Below are 24,457 nucleotides of genomic sequence, written 5' to 3' on the forward strand. Positions count from 1 at the left end.
TAAAACTGTCTGAATAATTAGGCTTAGGTATTTTTCTTCAAACTATTCCAGTTTGCTTCAACTCCATTGTTTCTTCACAGATATCCAGAAGGTTGGATTGGTAATAAGGCTCTCCAGATTTCAGTACTGAAAGCTTTTTTATTTTATTTTAATTCCATACTTGCTTTTACTTAATTGAATGAACATCACTGTCCTAGCTGCATGAATACCATGTTTCCAATTTATTTCTTTTCTGAAATTCCATTTACGTCTGTGTGCACGCACACACAAGACTTGATTGTTTTCAAGTACTTAGGCAACTAAATTTCATACTACAGGGTTCAAATTGATAAGGCCATTTCACATGGACAGAACTTTATCTTTTGAAAACATGTTTGCACTGATCCATCTAAGGGCCCTGTGTTACATAAGCAGGCTTCTGCCTCTGTATTCCGAGGCGGAGAGGAAGTTCCATCTATAAATGAACATGGCATGCATGATTCCTCAAACAGCTCAGACTGATGCTGGCCCTGCAAAATTGATAAGCATATTTGCCGAACTATGTCTGGACCAAAAGCCCAGTTTCCCAAAATATTCCCACCCCCATGCCAAAACAGGAGATGGTTTTCTGTTAGTTTTTTTGGGGGTGGGGATAAATTTCTCTGAAATATTCACATTCTCCATAATGTCTTGGGAGTGATGGATATGGTATCACTCATAACACTTGGATAGGGGGGAGCTTCAGAGAGAGCGTTGTAGTACCATGAGCGGTGCAAGGCTTAACAAAGACGTTTTAAAAGGAAAGGGGGGAGGGAGGCTTGAAAAATCTCAGAAGATTAAGAAATGAACATGGTGGGACTGTGCACTTATTCAATCTAGGACTTTGGATCAACCTCCAACCAAGCCAATCCGAGGATGACCTGACACAGAACCAGGCCCCCAGTTGATTTGAGGACCAGCAAAGTGTTTTGGAAAGTGGCAGAAGGATATTTCTAAATTTGTCTGGCAGGGCAAAAAGCCCCGAATAAAGTTTAAAATATTAACTGATGCAAAGGAGAGAGGGGGGTTTGCCCTGCCGGACTTAAGGTTATACTATGAAGCTGCGGCCTTCTGCTGGATGAAAGATTGGATTTTATTGGAAAACACTGATGTCCTAGATCTGGAAGGCTTTAACAATTCGTTAGGTTGGCATGCGTATTTGTGGTATGACAAGGGGAAAACACATGGAATGTTTAAAAACCATATTGTCAGAAAAGCAATATTTATGGTCTGGAAAAAATACAAAGACTTATTGGAAAGCAAAACTCCGAGGTGGATTTCACCAATAGAGGCCAAAGCTCGGAAAACATCCAATATGGAGGCATATTGGCCGAAATATTGGGAAATAATAGAAAACATTGGAGGTAATTGGAGGTTGCAGAGCTTTGAAAAATTAAAGGATAAGGTGCAAAATTGGCTACATTATGCCCAAATTAATGAGGTTTTTAAGCAAGACAAAAAAATAGGATTCCAGGTGGAAAAATCGAAACTTGAGACAGAGTTGCTAGAACCAAAGACCAAGGTAATATCGAGAATGTACAACTTGCTGCTTAAATGGAACACTCAGGATGAAACGGTTAAATCAGCCATGATAAAATGGGCTCAAGACATTGGTTACAATATCATGTCAGAAGACTGGGAAAAGTTATGGACCACCGGTATGAAGTTTACGGCATATAATGCCTTGAAAGAAAACATTATGAAAATGGTATACAGGTGGTACATGACCCCAGTCAAACTCGCTAAGATATACCATTTGTCTGATAATAAATGTTGGAAATGTAAGGAGGCTGAAGGGACATTCTTTCACCTCTGGTGGACGTGCCCAAGATTGAAGGCCTTTTGGGAAATGATCTATAATGAGTTAAAGAAGGTGTTTAAGTACACCTTTCCCAAGAAACCAGAGGCCTTCCTTCTGGGCATTGTCGGCCAGAAGGTGTTAAAAAAGGATAGAACTTTTTTTATGTATGCTACAACTGCAGCAAGAATTCTTATCGCCAAGTATTGGAAGACCCAAGATTTGCCCACACTGGAGGAGTGGCAGACGCAACTGATGAACTACATGGAACTGGCTGAGATGACTGCAAGAATCCGGGACCTGGGAGAAGAGGCAATGGAGGAGGATTGGAAAAAATTCAAAGACTATTTGCAAAAGTATTACAAGTTGTATGAAACATAAGATGTCGTATGATTTAGAACGTTAGCCCCAGCAATGAAGTTTAATTATTTATGAAATTGTTAACATTCGTGAAAGAACCAAAGTTTAAATGGGTTAAAACGATATCAGGTTATATTTTTAGAGTAAACGGAGAACAAGAGATTTAAACTTAAATTGCAATTGAAAATATAAAGAAATACACGAAATAAGGGTATAATTTGCTGATGACTTTATTATCAAGAATGCATTATGCGGGAGATGTGGGGAAGTCCAATGGAAATTTGAAATAAGTTATTGAAATGGATGTGACTTTTTGTTCTTCTTTCTTTTCTTTTCTTTTATTCTGTCTTTTCTCATCTGTAATTTGGAAAAATGTAATAAAAATTATTATAAAAAAAAAAAAAAAAAGATTTGAGGACCAGCAGTAATTTTCAATTAGCCTTTTAATCTCTAATCACAAATGTAGTCCGGAGGGGTAGGGAAGGAAATATATGCCGTTCCCCGCAACTGCACTGCAGAGAGCTAGATTGAAGCTCCTGTTCATTCAGCTGCAAGCAGAGTACAGTGGTACCTCTGGTTGCGAACAGGTTCCGTTCCAGAGGCCCGTTCACAACATGAAAAGAGCGCAACCAGCAGTGGTGCATCTGCGCACAGGCGGGTTGTGATTTGCCGCTTCTGCCCATGCGCATGATGTCATTTTGCACGTCTGCGCATCTCCAAGCAGCAAAACCCAGAAGTAACCCTTTCCGGTACTTCTGGGTTGCCGCTCAACGTAACATGTAAGAACGTAACATGAAGCGGACGTAACATGAGGTATGACTGTATTTAATCCTGCTGGGGGCTGCTTCACTAACATATTCATTGCAAGGACCACACTGGTGAAGCAGAACCCCTACAGATAGCAGGCTGTTCCACCAGCTCTTCCAGTCTAGGTTTTCTGAACTGAAACTGCTGGGACCAAACCCCAGCTGTAGATGACTCCTATGTACTCCCTTCTCATAAAATGTATTTTATGGTTTTAAAAGACGCCTGCTTCTTGGGAGAAAAGCAATAACAAACCTAGACAGCACCTTAAAAAGTAGAGACATCACCTTGCCAACAAAGGTCCGTATAGTAAAAGCTATGGTTTTCCCAGTAGTGATGTATGGAAGTGAGAGCTGGACCATAAAGAAGGTTGATCGCCAAAGAATTGATGCTTTTGCATTATGGTGCTGGAGGAGACTCTTGAGAGTCCCATGGACTGCAAGAAGATCAAGCCTATTGATTCTGAAGGAAATCAGCCCTGAGTGCTCACTGGAAGGACAGATCGTGAAGCTGAGGCTCCAATACTTTGGCCACCACATGAGAAGAGAAGACTCCCTGGAAAAGGCCCTGATGTTGGGAAAGACGGAGGGCACAAGGAGAAGGGGACGACAGAGGATGAGATGGTTGGACAGTGTTCTTGAAGCTACCAGCATGAGTTTGACCAAACTGCAGGAGGCTGTGGAAGACAGAAGTGCCTGGTGTGCTCTGGTCCATGGGGTCACGAAGAGTCAGACATGACTAAACGACTAAACAACAACAACAAAATTGCTTATACAGTGGATCCTCGTGTTACAGATAGGATCTGTTCTGGAGGCCTGTCCATAACATGGAACTGATGCAAGCCGAAGTGCTGCATCTGTGCACACGTGTGGCATGATTTAGTGCTTCTGCGCATGCGCGAGTGGCAGAACCCAGAAGTAATCTGTTCCAGTACTTCTGGGTTGCTGTGGAACGCACCACGAAAACACGTAACCTGAAGTGGATGCAACATGAGGTATGACTGTCATTTGAATTAGGTATATATGGGCGCACCAAAATGTTTTAAGCGCTTAGGGCCTCTAAAGGTCTTACAGCAGCCCTGTGTTAAATGATCTCCTTTTGCAAAGAACCAACCATGGCAACTGGCTTTGAATATCTAAACGGTGTTGCTGGCGGTAAGCTGCTCCAGCAGGAAAATGACACATACGCTAGAATATATCTCAATTTTAACAACAGAGTAAGAATCTCAAGGCAAGGAAATTTGACTCGCAATACAGTTAAAGTATTGCAAGCTGGGGAAATGTTTATTTCAAGCCTGTTATTTTTGAACTTCAGCAGCACTGCCAATAAAAAGGAGTTGATCAGCTGTTTGGGAAGAGCAGCAAGGGGCTCGCTGCAATCCTCAGAAACGGTATAGAAGTTGAGAATAATACAATGCAACAAATTTTACTCAGTTTGTTATTGCTTATACATAAACACATTTGAAGAGTTTTGGGAGCGGAGCATTTCCCATTGTAACTTTCTTTTAAAAAATAAATAAATGGTGGGTTATCATATGCTATGAAACCTATTATATACAGAATAATGGAAATGTGCTCTTTTCATCTTTTAAGTGTGAGACTCCTTACTGAGGCAAGCATGAATTTGACTACTCTAGATCAGGTACTTGACTAATTCACATTTATATGCCACTGGGTTGGTATGTGGCTGCTGGAATTGTTACTCACCATATTAATTGGCTGATTACGTCTATTTTCTCTGACTTGCAGTAAGGATATAGATTTTGTTTTGTTTTGTTGAATGTACATTAAAAATGTTTGGTGTTTTAAATTGTTTTAGGTTTGAAATGTGCTTCCGTGTAAGTAATAACCAAGTGAGGAAATCTACGGCATCAGATTATTCATGGATTACAGTGGTACCTCAGGTTACATACGCTTCAGGTTACAGAATCCGCTAACCCAGAAATAGTACCTCGGGTTAAGAACTTTGCTTCAGGATGAGGACAGAAATTGTGCTCCGGCAGCGCGGCAGCAGTAGGAGGCTCCATTAGCTAAAGTGGTACCTCAGGTTAAGAACAGTTTCAGGTTAAGAACGGACCTCCGGAACGAATTAAGTACTTAACCTGAGGTACCACTGTATTTGTACATGTGTTGAACGTAGTTTCATCCCACAAGTCTGTGTTGTTTCTCTGGCCCCTGCCTTTGCTGTCACTGAATTCAGAATTAGGTCTGAAATTGGGATCATTCTCTCTGCATGCAGGCCATCTGTATGATTACATCCCTAATAAGCAAGGGCCTAAAATAGCATGGGGAGCCTCTGTGCAGAGCGAAGACTCCCTACTGCAGACATTATCCTGAACAGAATGACGGATGAACTGGGGTGAGGGGGCAGGAAGAGCATATTTGAGGGTGGGGCTAAGTGTGTGGTCCTGAGCCTCTCTTCAGCATGCTTACCCTCTATATATGCTAATGCGAAAAGGACTAGAATGTTGCATTAACTAGTGGATGATGAAACTGGATCACTGACTGGGCACTCACTCAGCTGAATATGAGCAACATCTCATTGAAAAATGGTTTGGGGTGCTGAGAAATTGTATGAAAGCTCAATCTGGGATGTGTGGAGGGTATTTCATATAAGTAGGGATGGAAGGACCTGTTAATTCTGGTCCTTTCAGCTTCTCATTTTTCCATCTTAAATTAAGTTCTCCACATTTCTGTAGTCATTTGTGCATTTTTTTAAAAAATGCTTGTTTCTGTGTCTTTCAAATATTTGTGTTGTCCTATGGAATAAAATACAATAATTAAAATCTAAAATGTTACTACCCTCATTCCCTATACCAACAACAATATTTTTTTCAAGGATTGTGAACATAATAAGCCAAATTTGTTTTGTGTCAGCATTTTAGTGTGAATTTCTCCTAATAAGCACATTTGGTATGCACTTTTGGGTAAAGACTCTCCTCCCTGCAAGAAAGGGGAGTGGTTGTGGCCGGGAGCCGGACTCCGCCTCAAGCAGGGGGCGTTTGCCCCCTGCCTCCCACTCACCTGGCTGGCGCCCATGCCCTCGGCCAGGCACCCAACCAGGTGCCTTCAAGGGGGGGCGTGTGCAGCAGCCTAAATTGCTGTGGCGCCAGCCTCCAGCCCTCACTTTTCGTTGTCCCGTCGCGAGTCACCCACCCTCCACTCCCTTAGAGCAGGGTTCCAGTTTTTCTTTTGGCCTTGCTATGGACCTTAGGTTGGTTGCCCTGGTTGTTCGGGGGGCCTGGTAGGAATTTTTCCATTTGGCATTAGGCTTTTTGTTTTTTTCGCCTAACTCGTAGCAATCGTCACAACCTTCGTGGTATTGGTGGGTAGGTTAGGCATTGGAATAATGTTTCGTGGTGCGTTGAAGGGCTAGGTGTGGCCATCGCCTATGCTTTCAATTTTTGGGTATTCCGTTAAAGGAATCTGGCGGTTGTGTATTCTGTCCGATGCCTGCGTGGCGGGAGGCCATGGCACGACCCTTGGTGACATCAGGGGAGAGCTTATAGTTGGATTAGCATCAACAGGCTCCACCTTCTGGTGAATAAACCCCCCTTGTTTTTTAGACTCACCCCTCTCCGAGTGGGTGGAGTCAGCTGACGTAATCCAGTGCCTAAGCCAATACCTTTTCGCTTGCTGTAATCAATAAAGTTGTGGCCTTTTCTTGCCCATTAACCTTATATCACGTGTCCTTGTGTTTCATTCCACTGCACGGGGTATGGGTCCTCGAACCACAACATACACATTTTTGCTAGCAATTTCCCCTTATATAATTGTTTTTTAACAATATTTTCACTAATATATTAATTTGTATTCACACTTTCCCTTAATACATGTATGTTTCAAAGATTGGTTGGAGAATTGCATTGCAAAATTTGGATAAGTGCAAATTTCGATTGTTAGCCACATTATTGTTCTCTTATTTTTATGTAAAGTGCAAATATTGATAGATTTTAAGTTCTATTAATATTGTTTTCTTCCAACAAAACACATCCATTTGTTTAAAATTTCAGCTGTATGCATGCTTATCTAACAAGAAAATATTCTGAACTCCAGTCGCTGCAGAAGTTGTCCAACATGTGATTCTTGGCGGTATTACAAATCAACTTTAATTTGCACAACCTGCAACTTCCACACTGTATCTATCTAGAACCCAATGTTAGAACCCAATGTTCACATGCAACAATACATGCAGGCCCATCTTACACATTGAGGCTAGTGGCGCCAGGCGCTAGGGCACCAAGTTCTAGAGGGCGCCAGACGAGCGCACTGAGTGAACGAGGGTGCGTGCGCTGCTGCTGCTGAGCGTCACCTCGGTTTTTTCCCTTTTAGCCTGCAGGCGCCAAATTCAGTGGGGCGGCAGAAGGCTAAAAGGGTAAAAACCAAACCAACGCTTGGCGGGAGCAGCACATAGGGATCTTTGCACCATGGTGCCGGATATGCTTAAGACGGCCCTGAATACATGGTATTAGAAGCTCAAGTTTGCATGTGAAACTTCAGTTTATTGGAAAGCTGGTGAGATTAGTAGTCATATTAGAAATATCTGTACAGCGTTATGAACCTGAAGAAAATTTCTAGAATCTTTTTTCTAAGATCGTTTACTAAACTTTGGATCCAACTGCTTGATCTGACAGCTCCGCTTTAACTCAAAGGATAAGTTTGCTAGGCTAGACAAATCACCTTCTCCCAAAGCCCAGTCAATTACACTCCGTGAGCGCCCCCTCCTTTTGAAGAATTAACTTTTCACTTCCCACACCTCTCAAAAGTGACAAATTACTTACTGTGCAGCTTGAAAGATCATGCAGGAAAGCGAAACTTAGCAGTATTTATGATTTCCTCCCATAAAAGAATTGATTTTATTTCATCCTCACACCATCCACTGCGGAAACTAAACTGAACGCCGTACGTTTGAGGTCTAGAATTCACCTACAGCTTGTTATTAGCTTTAATACTTCCATTACTCTCTCTCTTCTTTCCTCGGCTGGAGAACTAGCGAGACCAAGGTCTGCAGCTATCAACTATAAGCCACTGACTCTTGAGAGCACATTTCAGTCCCCATGCAACCTCTGCTTATTCTTTCCCAACATTAATATTGGATTCCCTTCCAGTCGCAGATGACCGATAGGATCTTCTAAAACTTTCTATCCAGTCTTCCTTTGATGCACAACATGAAACCTGCCCAGCTGCATCAGACCAAGAGTTTTCCCAATTGTCTGATTCAACATAAGTGCAATCAGATAAGTGCTGGAGATGCAATGAGGTTGACGGTACGTTCTTTCATATGTGGTGGACCTGTAAAAGGGTCAAAAAGTATTGGGAAATAATTCATAATGAATTCATAATGAATTGAAATAAATGTTTAAAAGTACCTCCCCCCCAAAAAACCAGAGTCCTTTTTGTTGGGGATAATTCAGGCGGAAATTCCCAGGTGTCAAAAAAGGATATTTATGTATGCCACTACTGCGACTCATGTTCTGTTAGCCCAAAAATGGAAAATGAGAGAGATCCCAACTAAAGAAGAATGGCAACTTACACTGGTGGAATATGCGCAGCTTGTGGAATAAGAGAACAAGAAGAACATACGTTGAAAGAAGATTGGAAAATGTTTATGGAATATATGGGGGAAACTGTGTACAGTGGTACCTCGGGTTAAGTACTTTATTCATTCTGGAGGTCCGTTCTTAACCTGAAACTGTTCTTAACCTGAAGCACCACTTTAGCTAATGGGGCCTCCTGCTTCCGCTGTGCTGCACGATTTCTGTTCTCATCTTGAAGCAAAGTTCTTAACCTGAGGTAATATTTCTGGGTTAGCGGAGTCTGTAACCTGAAGCATATGTAACCTGAAGCGTATGTAACCTAACAAAGAAAACTAGAAGCAGACAACCAACACAATGTGTCTCATGGCTAGTAATGGGTGCAAACCACAGGATCTGGCTGGCGCAGTGCCCTTGACAATATCTGCAATGGGATTGTTAGGGGCAGCAAAACATTTAGGGGTGGGAGGGCTATTGTGGGGAAAGCCGCCTTGAGAGTGTCTCCCAGGCTGTCTAGCCAGTATTGTGCTATTAATAAACCTGCAAAAAGAGAAAGGTATTTAGTCACTGCCTATAACAATGCAAGAGTAAGTAGCCTCCTGAGTTCACTAGATTTTGACACCCCTCCACCCCTTTCTTTATTCCCTGTGACTCATCCCAGGGATGTAGTCCACAGGTTAATGATCCACATGAGAACCCTAACCTCCCGATAGGAGAGTTGGTATAAACTTGTCACCAGCAACTGAGCCCAAGCAATGCACAATATTCTGGACCCAGACAGGAGACCAGAGTGAATACTTGACAGCGGTGATTTGCTTCAAGGTAGTCAAACCACTGAAGGCTAACTTTACTTTGTTATTTTCCAGGTCCAGGAGATTATAATGGGGCTACCTTGGAGGCTGAGGCTGTAAACTTCAAACCCACTAAATCACTCGCACAAGGTGAACACTGGGATTGTGTGGCAGGCAAGGAGTATATATTATGCCCAGGCTTTTAAATCTCTTTCTAATAACCTTGCCAGAGATGCTATTTATTTATGAGTACATGACAGCATGTTTACTGTGAACCCTAAAAAGCAAGTTGGCATTCCCGACATGCCTTGCAGGATCCGACTTAGGTATTCATCTAATTAAATACTTGGCTTCCAACAGGGACCCACCAGATGACTCTGAGTGCACAGTCTGGCTATAAAAATCATGGCTATTCCTTGTCATTTAGCTATGGAACCCAGAGATATGCTATCTCTAAACACCGAGGTTCTGTTTACCATGCTGATAGCTGCTGATTAACCAACTTGCATGAACTTGCTTAAACCTTTTTGAAAACCATCTAAGCTGGTGATCATCAATACTGAGCATACTCTTGCCTTATCCGTGGTGATGTTCTTTTATATGCAAATCTATCACATACAGAGCCCATAGCTGTCAAGCATCCCTTATTTGGCGGGACAGTCCCTTATCCCAGTGCCGTGTCCCGCTGCTGTCCCTTATTGATGATGTCCCTTAAATTTCCCGGGTTTCAAAGGAAGCAGCTCCTCTCCCTCCCTCCCTCCCTGCCAGCCAGGGAGGAGGGAGGCTCCAACTGTGTTGTTTGGCTGCGTTGCTCACCCAATAAGAAGTCTAAGAATGACTGGGGGGTGGAGCTTGCATGCCTTGTGCTGATCAAATCGGCTGCGTTGCCTGGGGACTCGCCTTTGCTCAGCGCTTCCCAGCGGAGAGGTGACAGTGGTTTTCCTTGAGGCTTGAGGCTTTGTTTGACTGCTGGCTGGGCTTTCTGCCTTTGGCTCGGAGGGGCTCAGAAGTTGAACATACCTGTGAAAATCCCTTATTTTGGCTGCTGGTCCCTTATTTTCGAATCTGTAAGTTGACAGCTATGACAGAGCAATTCTGAAATTCACTAATGATTTCTCTTTTTAATACAGTAGTACTGATGGGGAACTTGCACCCTCACCTGCTAGACCCCCATCAGTCTGAGCCAGCGTGGCCAATGACCAGGGACAATGAGAGCCCACCAACATTTAGAGAACCTTGGGTTCCCCACCCTTCCTATAAGGGCTCACTCTGTTAAACTATGTTTGTATGCTGCATCCCTAGCTCTGTATAGACAGCAAATGACACGTTTGAGACTCAGTGCCTTGCAGTAATCATTTCGCAGTTCTATAAATATGTCTATAAAGTGTTTTCAACCACTTTGGTAGAATCAAAGGAAGACGCTGTCTGGCTCACTGATTTCCAGAGTAAAATAATCCAGCGAAGGTGGTTGCATCAGAATACCGGGGAGACGTACACAAACCAAGGAAGACATAAAAAGGGTGTAAAAAGAAAGGGAAGAAAGCCAAACATGGTTTCTGGTCACTGATAAACCTTTTGCTGAGCAGCAGTGTGAAGTTTGCTGACTATTAACTTCTACAGCGGTAGGGTAACGAGACTACATAAAGCGTTAACACCCGTCAGCCAGTAATTTGGGTGGCTTATCTTGTCAAAAAAGAAAAAGAAAAATAGATGTTGATTTACAGTAGAGGAACATAAGGGAGGGGAGAAAAGGAATAGAGAAAGGAAGACGGAAGCCTCAGCCTAGATGCTTAGCTCCTAATAATCTCCTCCCTGTAATGAGGCTGGGGATGGAGAGACTTTTCTCTGACAATGCTGGCAGCAGGATAAGTTCTACAGGCTATGGATTTTTCCTCATTGATTGTAATCTTCTCCTTCCTAGGTATCCGCCTTTGCTTCTCCGTAACTTATCGAACACTGAGCAGTCCCTGAGTAATTCTTGAACAGTTTGGGATCATTTTTATTTTCACAGGACAGTTGAGACCAATGGAGTGATTTATGTGTACTTTGGAAGGAAAAACAAAACAGGGGCACTCTGGGAATTGGCCTGGGTGAGGGGATTTCAAAACACAAAAATAAAACAAAGGGAATACTCTGTCCCTCTCCACCCCCCACCTCCGCTGCTGCCTCCACACTCCAATGATTTCATAAGTATCTGCCAAATCATGTAGAGGAGAACGGTAAAGCATAAACAGCTTTCACAGCTGTGATTTCAGCCATGATTGATGATGAAATACCACTGGAGGGATAGTAGGAAAATGAATATTTATTAATGGCATAAAGTGCCACTGGTTTAAACTCCAAAGAGATCCATCATTTAATAACCACGGGATGTGTGCAATTCAAAAGCGAAACGTTCAATAAAAACAGCCAACTACCTAAATGAAAAAGTAGTCATCCAAAGTGGGCTGCTGATTCAATCCCTCTCTTTTTAGATGGGTAACCATAACCACAGTGGTTTTGCTTATAAAGATGATCGCTCCAATTTAACATTACATCAGTGGTAGATCATAGAGACCTCATCTTGAAAAGGCCACAATGACAGCAGCTTCAACCCATCATGAAAGGGAATAGGTAGAATTCGCCATCTAAACATTGCCAATGTGTTATTTCCACATTTGGTGCAAAAACAATGGTTTGGTTGTCTGAAGGTGTAGCAAAAATGTTCTTATATATCCCATGACCTCATTCACTCTTAGGCTAATATTTCAACCAACCCTGACCAAACCACAAGGGGCATTTCTTTTTTCCAGTCACTCCCAGTAGCCGTGGTCTCCTGTTTTGTTTTGTTTTTGCAAGCTAAAGACACATTTAAGTTAATGAGATGCAGAGAAGAATAAGACTCTATTCTCAAAAACGCTATTTTAAGTGATTCAACACTGCAGGAGAGGCACTTATTGGCAATTAAGTACAGCAAAATTGATGGTGCCTGCCGATCCGTTTCACTGTGGTTCTACTCTGTCTGACTAGTCAAGAGGGGTAGGTTTGCTGACTAATCAGAATGAAAAATAGCCTGTTAGCATGACACCTGAGCTAAAAGGGGGTGAATTTCCAACACATTTTTGCACCCCCAGAAATATGTGTGTGTGAGAGAGAGTGTGAGTGAGACACTGAGTAAAGGAAATGGAGAGTAAAGGTTGTCTCAGCAATGGATCTAAACAGTGCTTTTTCCCTTAAAAAAATGTTTAGGGGTGCTCTCATATTGAAATAGTGCCCCTCAATGAGGCCAAACTTAGATTCACAAAATGTTTAGGGGTATGCTTACCTCTGCATCCCCCCCCCTAGAAAAAAAGCACTGGAGCTAAATATGACTGGTTACGTGTTCCCTAATTGGCTGGAATCACAACGAGGAACAGAAAGTCACAGGGTTTTTCTTTTAAAGTTTGGAGCAGAAAAAGAAGCAGGCAATGGGAAATGAATGCCTCTCCTCCATAAAAGTGAATTAGGGAAGACCTCTCAAGTACCCATTTCACCCCCAAATTTTCATGGCCTTTTCTTTCATATTTGGATCTTTGAGACTTCACTAATGCGGAATGTGGTATCCTGAAGCTCGTTTGGAGAGCTCGTTTAGTGTAGTGAGCAGCGAACGGAGCTATCCAAACAATCACCAGGTTAAAACCAAGTTAAGAGCACTTAAAATGCCCGGGTTAACAGACAACTTTTAACCTGGTGCCGCAATGTTAACAACCTTGGTGACTGTTTTTCGTAACCTTCCCCCAGAACCTTAGAGTGAAGGAGAAGTAATAAATTAAAATATTATTAATGCTATCCTTGCCTCCTCAAGTGCTTAACTGTGATGTCATATTTTGCTTGTGTGTGTCCAGAAACATTTGGCTTTTGCATAGCTGAAATCTAGCCTAATGTTCGAAGGTAAGATTTGCATTCTTTGCTCCACCTATTTTTGTCTTTGGCTCCACCCAATCCTGGAAGCTTGCTTAGGAATATGGCCATTAGCAAGCTTTCCTTAACAGTAGAGCATGGAGAAGAGCAACTTACCTTATTTAAATTTAATTTATTTGCTTGCATGCCCCAACAACCTCTCTCTGTCTCTATAACAACGCTAGCTGAGATAGAGAGAGGCTCTTTTAAATTTAAAAAACCAAGGCTGCCCACTGTACTTCAGGCCTGAGCAATGGCTGGAAAAGGAAGCCTAGGGCTATACAGTGGTACCTCAGGTTACAGATGCTTCAGGTTACAGATGCTTCAGACTCTGCTAACCCAGAAATAGTACCTTGGGTTAAGAACTTTGCTTCAGGATAAGAACAGAAATCGCACGGTGGCAGCAGCAGGAGGCCCCATTAGCTAATGTGGTGCCTCAGGTTAAGAACAGTTTCAGGATAAGTACAGACCTCTGGAACGAATTAAGTTCTTAACCCGAAGTACCACTGTATGCAAACTATATATTTAAAGCACCTTACTTTTTCCAAATAGTTCTTGAAACTGTGGTTTGTTGGGAACTGTAACTCTGTTATGGCAAAACTAACCATGCTCAGAATTCTTTGAGGGAAAGAATGTGTTTGGGGTGTGCTTTAAAGGTGTAGTTTGTACACAGTCTCAGTTTCTAAAATCCCTCTGCAGCCAACACAATGGCTTTTAATTTTTTTTGTTTATTTAAAGTAATATAATTTTTTGGGTCTCCGTGCATCTGCTTCCACATTATAGTGAGGGAGCATGTAACCCTCAGCTTCTGAAGCAGCCATCAATGGCCTGAGAGAAACTGTTGGGACAGCCATCTTCCTCAGGACTACTTAAGAAAGACCTGGGAAGACAAATGTAAGGAAGTCTAGACTGGGAGGTTTGTGCCAGAAATTCCTTAAAGGACTATATGTCACCCTAAGAGGATTCTTTTCCTCTACATTTTAGGTGATTGATTTGTTTTAGTATATTAAAATTATAAGCCACCTTGGATGCCTTGGTAAAAAGGTAGAACAAACAAACAAACAAACAAACAAACAAACAAACAAACAAACAAACCTCTGAATCCTATAAAGGCAAACCCAGGTAGTAATATCACCTTGTGTTGATCCCCTTTCCCTCTGATTATATTTGCTGCCTAGTATATGGGATGAGCTTATTCAGACAAAAAAGAAGAAGAAGAAGTATTCACTGTGTTGACAGGAAAGGAGAAGTTGACTGATGGGATTCAGGTGCATAATTTAACATACAGCTTTTGAGTTTGGATGGAAGTTCCAGAATATTAAACTTAGACTAATAGGCACTGTTGAAGAAAGCTGGGATCCAAGCTATGCAGGCCTATAAATAGATGAAAAATACATGTAGTCATTGCTAAAATGCCAACAATTTGGATCAGAATAAAGAAACATGTAGTACTAGCCACTCCACGTAATAGGAAATATGCACAAATGCAGCAAAGGTGCCATGCAAGTTATAATAAACAATCTTTCCCTTGGGTCACTAGCTTGAGTGGTGCAGATGGAAGATGGTTGGGAATACAGATGTTCCTGAAAGCCTGGAAAACATGAGGCAGCTTGCTCCCTTCAGACTCAGGCTTGCCCTTGGCATCTGAATCTAGTGCTACTCTTAGATAGCCAGGTGGCAGTGGTAACTAGAGGAATGGGCTTTTAGTAGCTTCAGTTGCTATGCACGTGGTGCTCCTTTCTGGACAAAAAAGCACTTGGGCATAATATCTAGATTAAATTGCTGCAAGTGGGATCTGGTACAAAACTTTGCAGTGTAAATTTACCTTGTAATAGAGGCGCTCCTCTTCTAGCTTTCATCAACCTGGTACCAACTAGTACATTGGAATGGAAAATAACTTGGTATGTATATTGCTAAAGGGTACATGAAAAAATGCAATTGAAGCTAAGTAAGTCTCTCTTGAGAGTCCCATGGATGGCAAGAAGATCAAACCTATCCATTCTTAAGGAAATCAGCCCTGAGTGCTCACTGGAAGGACAGATCCTGAAGCTGAGGCTCCAATACTTTGGCCACCTCATGAGAAGAGAAGACTGCCTGGAAAAGACCCTGATGTTGGGAAAGATGGAGGGCACAAGGAGAAGGGGATGACAGAGGATGAGATGGTTGGATAGTGTTCTCGAAGCTACCAGCATGAGTTTGACCAAACTGCGGGAGGCAGTGGAAGACAGGAGTGCCTGGCGTGCTCTGGTCCATGGGGTCATGAAGAGTTGGACACGACTAAACGACTAAACAACAACAACAAAGGCTCTCTGAGTAACTAATAGGTTGATAATTAACTGAGAGTGTATCCCTGTTACTCTCTCACATGCTGTTTAACTTAGATCACATGGGAGGGGTATTCAGTTGCAAATCAGCATTTTGTGTGAGCTAGTCTTTGTTCTCAAGCCACTAAAGACAAAGGGTGTACTGAGGATCTCTCTCTTGGAGAGAACGCAGCCTCAGGCTGTAATGGAGTCTGTGCGGAAAGAAATAACTTTGATTTCAGTTCTGGTTCACATAATTCCTAAGATGTTCAGCGTGTGCTTGGACAAGCACACTATTTTATGCAACTATTTGGATGTACCATTACATCTGTTTTGGAACAAGTTCTGTTAGTAAAGCTTTGAAACCATATTTTTGGTCTGGAGAATTTTTATTCCAGGAAAAGTCAGTTTTTATTCGTCCTACTGCCTCCATGCGTGCAATATTAATAACTGGAATATCCCAGCCATGTGCAGATATCTGTGTTGACTGAAATTGATGGAAGTAGCAGAGAAGCCTCGTTCCAGGCCAAAATCTGCTTGGGATATTTCCGCCCGTTGGCACAACAATTAGAGGAGCTGCAACCGAGGGCTGAATTTTCCCCACATCACACTTCCATGGGGACCCATGAGCAAAAACTCTCCCATGTGGGAGGAAGAGGACATAGAAGCCTACCCCCTTGGGAGGTTGGGGGCTGTTTTGCCCCACAAACTTCCCTCCAATTTGGGTTGCTGGTTGACAGGGCCAGAAAAGGATTTATCTCCCAACTTGCTTGACATTTTTTGGTTTCCTTCAGTTTGGTGAGGTCCAACCCCAACTGATTCCATTCCACCAGGATTGGGCAGGTAGAATGATGGCCCTACTACCATGTCAACTCTTACCGTACCTGCTGCAGTAAATAAAGATTTGGTCTAATTTTTCATCCCAACACCTGGTGTCCTGTCTGCTCTTCTGGGAAACATTATGCACCTACTGGAGCTCAAGAGTTAATCCAGGCTGAATGTGGTTAAGTTGTTCTTTGTTCTAATAGGCAGAAAACGGATTGAAAACCAAGCTTGGGAAATTGTCCTAGGTTTACTCCCCACCCTCGTTTTTCTGCTCTTGAATTGAACTCTCTCTGCCTTTTCTTTCATAAGCAGTGACACTTGAAAAATAGGTTTCAAAACTTCTTCAGAAAGGAAAAGTAAGGAAATTCTAGAGAGTCTTTTTTTTTTTTGCTTTATTTTGTTCTGCTATTATAAACCTCTTTATTCCATGGTTTCAGGTTTCAGTATGCTGCAATAACATGACATGTCAGGACACTTCAACCATAAAATGCAAGATGACTGGCAGGGGCACAGAGCATTTTGGGAAATTGTCTCTTGACTGAACCTGCAGCACCAGAAATTCTCTCTTGGTGCACCATCTCTCTGTCTGTGTTTAAACCTCTGTTAGGAGAGAACGTGTCACGTCTGCATAGATGAAGGATATACATTATTGCATTTTTATTTTATTTTGAAACATGTCAAAAGCTGATTTGTGGAGTGCTTCCTCAAACAAGCAGAGTATAAATCCTTTCAATAAAGAATTATTTCTTGGAAAAATCCATGCCCCATATTTCCCCAATATCTATCTATCTCTCTCTCTCTCTCTCTCTCTCTCTCTCTCTCTCTGGTAGGAGCAGCACACTAGCAAAAATGTTGCTGTCAGTTAAGGGAGACAGTTTCTAGCATAGTCCTTGTTATAAGCCAGACCCATCTCTTAGCAACTGCTTTGCCAAGAGAGGGCGACAAGCCATTTTGCTGCCCAATCCTTTGTTCTTGAATAGCATACCTCTGCTAAAGGAGATACTTTTTAAAGAAGGGCCTCAGCAGAATATCTTCAGGCACAGGGGTACTGATACATGAAGAAGGTGCATCTTTGGGGATTGGATTCTAAGCTCTTTCACCCTATCTTTTGCAGATGCTCCAGGTGTCCCTATTTTCAAAGGACAGTCCTGGATTTACAGAGTCTGTCCCAGTTTCTGATTTGATCCTGGAACGTTCTCCTTTTCTTTAGGATGTCTCTATTTTCATTGGAGAAATGTTGGAGGGTATGGAGTTATGTGACCCCTGAACCAAGAAGATAAGTAACTATACAACCTTCAGAAGACAACTGAAGGCAACCCTGTACAACGAAGTTTTTTTTAAATAAGTGGACCACTTATAAATGCCATCTCCAACTCCTTGAAAGATTCCATCAACGGTGTCTCTGAAATTTTTTACACATCACTTGGGAAGACAGGAGAACTAATGCCAGTGTACTGGAAGAAGCAATGATCACCAGTGTTGAAGCAGTGGTTCTTCAAAATCAACTTTGTTGGACTGGTCATGTTGTTCGGATGCCTGATGATCATCTTCCAAAGCAACTACTCTATTCCAAACTTTAAAATGGAAAGCGTAATGCTGGTGGTCAACAAAAGAGGTTTATAGACTCTCTCAAGGCAAATCTTAAAAAATGTAGGATAAACACTGACAATTGGGAAAAACTAGCCTGTGAGTGCTCCAGTTGGAGAACAGCCTTTACCAAAAGTGTCATGGGCTTTGAAGACGCTTGAACTCAGGACGAAAGGGAGAAACGTGAAGAGGAAAGCACGTTTGGCAAACCCTGACTGTGATCAACTCCCGCCCAAAAACCCATGTCCCCACTCTGGAAGGACATGTGGATCCAGAATTGGCCTCCACAGTCACTTACAGACTCACTATTAAGACCGTGTTCATGGAAGACAATCTTACTTGGCTACAAGTGGTTGCCAAAGAAGAAGAAATTTCTAATTGAAATTTACAAGACCAGTTCAGACTTGTATCAGTGAAAACAATGTATATAGTTGAATACATTTCATATTCCAGTGTTTTATAAATAAATTCCACTTTTCAAGAAACTCCCTCCCCCTCCAGTTAGAGATAGAGGACATATGGTGCCTGTCTTTTTAAAACCTGTACATCCAAATCGTTTGAAAAAGAGGTTCTCCTGTACTTTCTTCCTTTCACTTTTATTTATTTATTCCAAACCCTTATGGGATGCTGAAAAGTATGCATATGGGAGCTTTCAAAAATAGCTCACATTCAGACAGGCTAGAAAAGAGCATTTCAGAAATCAGCTAGTTGTGAAGAGTTCTGCCATTCGTAAAGTGGGCAAAACAACAACAACAACAACAATAACAAAGTGTTCTCTCAACTCTACATCTGTTAGATCTTTTAAAATAATAAAAATAATTCATTTGTTTCAGTTTGGGTCAACTCAAGGCAAAATGGTTAAAGCATAATTTAATTTCCCTAGGATTTCCACAGGTGCAACAACAGAATTGTTCTTCATAAACAAATGCCTTTGATTGGTGCCTCCATGTGGTGGCTTATCCAACCATCCGTAAGAAATATTGCCAGTGCTTTTGGTACGGAAGGACTGCAGTCATGCTGTTGAAGGTTACTATTAATTGTCGTCGTGGTAACTTGCTTCTGGTTCTTAAGAGACATGCGATGGCTGTGGATTTATAGTATGAACACAATAAGCAAAATGTATCCCTTTGTTAATTACAGAACACACTGTTTTGGGTTAGAAATCAGAGACATGTGTATACCAGTTATTGTTTAGGAGGGAATTCTGCTTACAGAGTATGCATGTCCTTGGCTTGTGATAAAAACAGATCCAACTATTTAATCTACCATACTGCCCCTGGTTATCCTTTCCCTGATTCAAGAGTAGTGAAATATGTTGGGTCTATGACTGCGTACACATTAGCAGCTTAAATATGGCGACGTCATTTTTCCATGCCGCATTTCAAATTTCATTTGCATGGTACAGTGGTACCTCTGGTTACGTACTTAATTTGTTCCAGAGGTCTGTTCTTAACCTGAAACTGTTCTTAACCTGAAGCACCACTTTAGCTAATGGGGCCTCCCGCTGCTACCACGGCACCGAGGCGCGATTTCTGTTCTCATCCTGAAGCAAAGTTCTTAACCCGAGGTACTATTTCTGGGTTAGCGGAGTCTGTAACCTGAAGCGTATGTAACCCGAGGTACCACTGTACATACTAGGGCTGGGCGATACATCAATATATCACCCAAAAGTGTGTTGAAGTCCATATCGTGATATTGGTTTCATAATTTTTGACCTGGCAATAGATTGTGAAATTGTGAATCATGGGGGTGTGTGTGTTTGTATGCGCGCTATGTGTTGTGTGTGTGTTATGCAAAAATCATGATGCGGGAAAAATCATGAATGCCTCTACATAGCTCCATGTTGAAAACCAGACATCGTCCAGAACTACTGTTGACCTCTACATAGTGCCCTCCTTATTTCAGACATCATGATATACCAGTATATCACAATGTTTTAGCTGGTGTTGTATCACAGTGTTGAAAACCAGATATCACCCAGCCCTGGAGCACACCAAAGAGGGGGCAGGGATGTCTTCACCTGATGTACATTGCCTGTTTGGTTTCTCTATAGCCTCAACCCCCATTCATGAAGCTGTCATCTGTGCATGCACAGTGTTTGCCTCAATTGTACATACCTCGGTTTACTGTGATGTGAATATGGCTTAAGTTTTCCTTTCGGATTGAAGCTGCTTTGAAGGAAGACACATCAAACAGATGTAGTTCTCCAGAAAACGCCTCCATGAATTTATCTGATCCTTTTTTAAAGCCATCCAAATTGATGGCCATAAAAATAATAAGAAGTTTATGGAGAGAGGGAATCTACACTCCTCCAGATGTTGGTGAATCCCCATCATCCCTGACCATTGGCCAAGCTGGATGATACCACAGTTTCTCCACCCCTGGAAAAGTGAATGGTAAATGAAAAAAACGGGAAGCTTTGTCTTTGCACTTTATCCATGAATGGGAGTTATGTTAATGCTCAGCATCAGTCCAAAGGTTTCCTCATTTATCCAGGACTATAAAGTCATGTTCTCTCATTTTAATTAGGTAGGGAAACCTCCAGGAAATAATTCCATAAATAGATAGTTGGAGGAAAGACTCAAGCATACCTTGTCTGTCCGAGAGAAATATCATCGTAATTGGTGCTTGCCGGCTTGTACAACCGCTGGGACGGAGGACTTTCTTATCAAAAGAATTCTGTAACAATTACATCTGGGGGCTGTGTATATGTCATGACATAAAACACAGCCTGAATTAATTATTTAGTGCAGCGGAGCCCACTTTTGACTTATAAGCTGTAAAAAGTCTGCCTGGGAGATAATTAATTATTGCTGGAAATAACATATAATTACAATGTTGCAGGGAACAGATAAGAATTAATGTGCCAGGTGTAAGGAGATTAGGCCAGCCTGACAGAAATGAGCAACTAAAAGAATTTATAGATGGAGAGAGGCTTACAGCCATTTCATCCACACCGACTAGGAAGTGAGACCACACAACGGAGGTTTGGTGGCTTATTTGAAATGAGATCATAGCTGTCGTTGCTTCCTTGTGGACAGGTCCCCATATCATAGACCTGAAGCCTAAATGAAATTACGGTAATGGCACTGAGGAACCAGAAGCAAAGGCAGAAGCTAGTTTAGACAAGCCCCCTCATTTGTATGCTGTTTCCTACGTGTAAGCACTGAGATAAATCCAAATTTATCACTCTCTTTTTTAACTTATGTTTCCATAGAGCACACTACAAACAGACCATATATGAGGGAACTTTAGAAATATTGGTAGACAATGTTTTGTGGGGTTTTCAGGAGCAGTGTTCTATTGGTGTATCCATTACGGTTGTGCACCGTATTTGGCTGAATCCTGAACGCAAACAATTTGTCTGAATTGAGCTGAAGCAGCTACCAGTGGTGGATTGTCTAGTCTTAAATTGATTTGTAGAGATTTGTACAGATCTGCAGCTCAGAAAGCCAGAGTGTCTGCAGTAATGTTGCAATTATTATAACACCATATAAGGAGAATGGCAGGGTGGGGAGTGATGGAAGAGGGGAGCTGGAGGAAGGCTAGAATGATCTTATCCCACTCAACATTTACCAATCACAGTGCATAGTGGAGTGGAGCTGGATTTAATGAGAGCTCCAAGACTAGCATAAGATGCTGTTGCCCTGCCCAGCATTCTCCAATCACAATGCTGTAGCAGGATGTGTGTAAGTCTTAAAATTCAGAGCTCTTTTGTAAGTTTCATCTCTTAGAAAATGTTTGGTGGGGCTAGGTGGCATTTTTTTTCAGCTCGTGTTTGTCTTCCATGTTTTCCCAGTCAATCCTAATCCCGCCTTTTATTTTATTTTAAAAAGTTGGTTTCATGGTTTTATTTTATTATTTTTCATTGCTGAGGATTATTTATTTTAATTGGTTTGGTGGTGGTGGTGGTTGCTGTTGTTGTTGTTTATATTTCCAGTTTCTAATCATAAACCACGAGGAACCCAGCTTCTGTTTTGTTGCCTAGTGGTGTTACGCAATCTTTTAGAATTATTATTAGCCGGTCAGTCAGGCAGAGCTTGTGAGCATATTATTTAGCAACAGTTTTCTGAATTCAGTATTAATTCCTTATTATTCATGGGAACTGGCATGGCTGAGCACTCACAATTATTATTTTTTTAAAAGCAAATTGAAATATGCCTAGCATGAAAACCTTTAAAGTTACTGCAATTTGGCAAGGTTAATCAATTCTGTAGGGCAGAGCTTTCCAAACTTTGTGTCACCTGCAGTGTGTAGGTGTGTTGTGCAAATTCTCCCCATGCTCCTCCTGGGGCAAGTTTAACCTCCGGTTTGGTAGTAAAACTGAATTACTGTGTTGTGAACTGATGCATATGTAAAGGTGTGTCACCAACATGAAAAGTCTGGAAAGCTCTGCTGTAGGGGGTACCATGACTGCATATATTGTGTAACTTTGTGGCGGGGACGACAAAAACATCAAGTCTCTTTTAATTTAAAGGTTTCTAGCATGAAACCTGCTGGAGCAACCCATTGGCAATTTGATAGGCTTAATCCTCTGTGGAATGGCTACTGTTTCCCCAAATTGCATGTCCTTATGTCAAAAATCAAGAGAGCCATGGCCATTTTCAATTTGTAACATGGATAAATGGGATTTCTGGAGAATTGTAAAAACCAGATTTGGATTCGGATCAGATTGGGTCTCTTTGTACAGCTGTAGTCTATAAGCAGCAGATTTCAACTGGTTTTAAAAATACTTGCTCTCCAAGGGAAGTCCCGGAACTGTAATTCTGTGAAGCAGACATCTTTAGCCAGAAATTCTAAGGACTTTTGACAGCTGTGTTTCCCAGCATCCTTTGTGGGAAGCCGTGGTAGTTAAACTGCTTCTTTGTTTTGCGCTACACTACATAAAACACATTCCTTTGTTTGTGCCCAAACCCTCACTGTAGACTTCAATCAGAAGGTAATACATTCTGGAAAACACGTGTACAAACTGGGCTTAGATTTTGGGTGTGTGAGTGTGTGTGAGAGAGTTTAACAATTTTGAATCTGAATGAGCAAATACTTGGACCTTAGTTTAGTTGTTAAAGAATGAATAACTTTGTATGGAAACTATTGCATCAAAATGCCTAATATGTAAGAATCCTACACATTCACAATTTCTTTAAAACATTCCCATTCCAAATGCTCTCAGCCAGTTGGTTGTTCCTCTTGCAGTCAGTGGGATCTTTACACCAAGATAGTTGCTTGTCCTTTGAGTCTGAGCTTAGAGCAATATCCCAACCCCACTCTTAAGTAAGACATGAGTCTCTGATTGCCAGTTACAGAGGCAATTATTTTTTTTTGGGGGGGGGGGCTCCCCCAATCTACATAGACCATAGTGTGTATATACTTGCCTACACCACAATGTGCCTTTATAATTTTGATCAACACATGGTTTTGTGAGCAGGGCATTATCACATTTTGGCTCATTGGCATTTATAACTGGTGTCAGCTCCAGCAGATTAGAGGGGTTACAATGGGACTTGGAACCATAGAGAAGAACAACCCTGCAAAGCCCTGTCTGGCTTCCAGTTCAGATCAGATGTTTCATTTTATGCCATCTAAAAGAAAAATCAGCTTGCAGACTGAGTCTTATTTTTCACACATGTTTGAAAGCCCCGACTGAGGCTGGGCATCAATTCATTTACTTCTACATTTTTCCATGGATGGCGGAAGAAAAGACACATATGCCGTAACTCAACCACAGCTATGCTAAAGTTCTGGATTGCTCCGGAACTTTGGTCCCTGTGGGCTGCTGTCCCTTTTAATTTGTCAGAGAGCGACAGAGAGACGAGACAGAGAGAGATCCAGTGTCAAAAATAACAAGGAAGCCCCATCTTCAGCCAAAGGAATTCTAATTCTATTGAAATCTATGCTCTCGGCCACTGTGGTGGTGCTTGAAGAAATGTTATGGAAGCTTGTACATTTGTTCAATTAAATGTAAATTTAGCTAGCCTTGGTTCCTTTTGCCACTTTCAGGATTCCACCCTTTTAGCAGTTTGACTCTTGTCATATGGTGGTGGTGGTGGTGATTATTATTAATATGTTGCCCACCTGACTGGGTTGCTGCAGGCACTCTGGGTGGATTCCAACAAATTAAAACAGGGGTCAGCAATTTTTTCCAGCAGGGGGCCAGTCCACTGTCCCTCAGACCTTGTGGAGGGCCGGACTATATTTTGAAAAAAAGAAAAAAGAAAAAAAGAACGAATTCCTAGGCCCCACAAATAACCCAGAGATGCATTTTAAATAAAATGACACATTCTACTCATGTAAAAACACGCTGATTCCTGGACCATCTGCGGGCCGGATTTAGAAGGCGATTGGGCCGGATCTGGGCCCCGGGCCTTAGTTTGCCCACCCATGAATTAAAATATCAAGCACAGGAAAACATCTGTAGAATTGTTGGATGGCCATTCTGGGTATCGTTTAAAGGTAAAGGTAAAGGGACCCCTGACCATTAGGTCCAGTCGTGGCCGACTCTGGGGTTGCAGCGCTCATTTTA

This window comes from Podarcis vaucheri, assembly GCF_965113315.1.
Source record: "Podarcis vaucheri genome assembly, chromosome: 3".
In the NCBI taxonomy this organism is placed as follows: domain Eukaryota; kingdom Metazoa; phylum Chordata; class Lepidosauria; order Squamata; family Lacertidae; genus Podarcis; species Podarcis vaucheri.